The sequence below is a fragment of the Eschscholzia californica genome, unplaced genomic scaffold (assembly GCF_041429995.1).
Source record: "Eschscholzia californica isolate CP2 unplaced genomic scaffold, dmEscCali1.0.p SCAF_1, whole genome shotgun sequence".
Lineage (NCBI taxonomy): Eukaryota > Viridiplantae > Streptophyta > Magnoliopsida > Ranunculales > Papaveraceae > Eschscholzia > Eschscholzia californica.
The window spans coordinates 63,799,624-63,802,292 of NW_028238198.1; positions in this window are offsets into that span (position 1 = coordinate 63,799,624).

A 2,669-nucleotide genomic window follows, 5' to 3' on the forward strand; every position below is an offset into this window, starting at 1 on the left:
AAAAATACCGTCCATGTCCCGTTCTGATTTCCCGTTGTTTCAAGCGTGATTTAGGGTATTATAAGAATGACGGATATCTTCCAAACCAGATTTTCTCTCTCATCCTTTCAGATTTGAAAATCAAAACAACCTCTTCCCGAATCAGATCAAGGACCGAATTTTTCTGGGATCAATTTAGCAAAATTTGGGGTTAAGATACAAAAGTAACAAACGTATATATCACTAGCTCTCACTTAACTTTCAGATTTGGAAAGAATATATTTTTTTGGGATCAATTTAGTGTGATTTAGAGGTTAATATACATGACGTATATTTTCTGGGATCAATTTAGCATGATTAGGGGGTTAATATACATAACGTATATATTACTTTCTCTCATTTAATTTTTGTTTTTACTTATACATAACCAAACATCCCTTACAAATTATGAAACATGTTCATAAATTATGTACTATTTACGAACATTACAGCAGCATTTGTTTTCGGTTTTAATCATACATAACCACACATCAAATACAAATTATGAAACAAGTTCGTAAATTATGTGTTATTTATGACGAGAAAACCATCATTTGTCATGTACACAACGTAATTTATCCAAAAGTTCACATTATTTATACCAGAACTTAATATTTTTTACACAGGTACACTGCAGTATCTTCTCAATTATCTGAGTTATTCAACAAACAGCAGTTACACGCTTTAAATCATTCTTGACAAACTTGAAATTATGTCTTGTGTTTATACTGTACTGTTGAAGGGCGAATCGAAATGCTTCAGTTTTATTCTCTTCCCTTCGTTAGATGATTCTGTAAGAATTTTCATTAGTAACAGCTAAACTACAAAACAAAAATGTAAACAATTGTCAACACTACGTATCATTTATGAAAAACTACAATGAAAAATGTTATAAAGTATATGTATTGTTTAATAGATTACATCATGTGTTGGAGACAACAGAACTTTAGTTTGAATGACAAGGCTACTGTTATGTGAAAAAGTATATGTAAAGTGCAATAAATTACATATAATTTTAGGAACATTACACACTGTTTACCTTCTGTTACAATAAAATTATACGGAATCTTCACCGGTTCAAATGTGTAAATCGCAATAAAGTACATATAATTGTTTGAACAATACACATTGTTTACATTCTGTTGCAATAACATTGTACGGAATCTTCTCTGGTTCAAATGTGTCATGTTCAATAAATTACACATAATTTCGTTTAAATTACACATCGTTTACATTATGTTACAAAAAAAACGTACGGAATCTTCTCTGGTTCAGAAATGGTACGGTTACCGGGATCTGATATCAAGAAATGTTCTAAACATCAAGATTTGTAACCTAAATCTAATGAAAAATAAAATAATACATGGATACAAACATAACATAATCGAATATAATGAATTAGTAAACAAGGATCTAACATTAACATCATAAATCGGTTATGAAGATCTTAGAGAGAAAAAAATCATGAATAATGATGAATATTTGAAAAGATGATACAGAGATGAAACCGATTATAATGACAATCATAAATGTCTTTACAGATGATGATGAAAACATTAAATAGAAAGATTAAACTTGTTACTTTAACCTCAGAAGCAACTGTTGATCTAAAAAATAAAACAAATTGAATCTTTGATGATGGAAATCGAAATAACCGATGGACGTTTTGAAGGAGTTGAAGGAGATGTCCTTCGACCAAGGTGACAATGCGAACAAATTGTCGGATAGGACAATTGATGTGGAAGATCATCAAGTCCGATTGATTTAGGGATCGTAGAGTTGTAGCTAGAGACCAACTACGATCGTCGAATTACGGAGTAATTCGCGGCTAACTTCGATCGGATCCTACAACAGGGTACACATAAGAGTGACAAATTGATCTAGGATATGACTAGTGGGAGTGAGATATAATCATGGGAGTGTCCCATAAACATATCTCATAGGCCTAAAAAGGAATTAGGCAAAGATAGTACAAAAAGGCCAAAAACAGGGTTTTTGGGCCTAGACCGGTTCGGGTACTTCTAGGACTCGGATTGGGCTGAATTTTGGAGGGTTAGTTTCTGATATAATAAACATTATATATGCCAATTTTCGTGGTGTTTGGGCACCTCCTCCTTAGGGAATTGAGAAAATACCAATAGTTGCTATTTTCGACTATTTCCCTAAATCTTATTCTAAAGGGTGTTTTAGGAAACCTAAAAGGAGGTGGATTCTTATTAGGGTTCTATATAAAAACTCTTAGGGCAGAGAATAAGGTGTGGAATTTCTCTCTAAGCTTTCTTACTCTACCACATCAAGTAGAGAGGAGAAAGTGAGCTAATTCCCATTAACTATCTATCTAGTCAAGAAGAAAGGAGTTCTTTTTCCAACCACCATTGGTGTGCTAGCTATACAACAAGGTGGGAGATCAAATTGATTGCTCGTGTCCCAAGTAGAGGAGCTACACTTGAAGCTCTTGGTCTTCTTCAATCAATTCAACTAGTTCGAGGGAAAAGCGATTAAGGTAATCTACTATCTCCATTAGATTAATTACTAGTTTTGCATGTGATCCTGGGAATACTAGTGTAGACATTAGATGTCATATTTCCGCTATAAACACTAGTAGAAGGGTGTAAATCCCTACACGTTTCAGCTGGTGTAATAGATTGGAA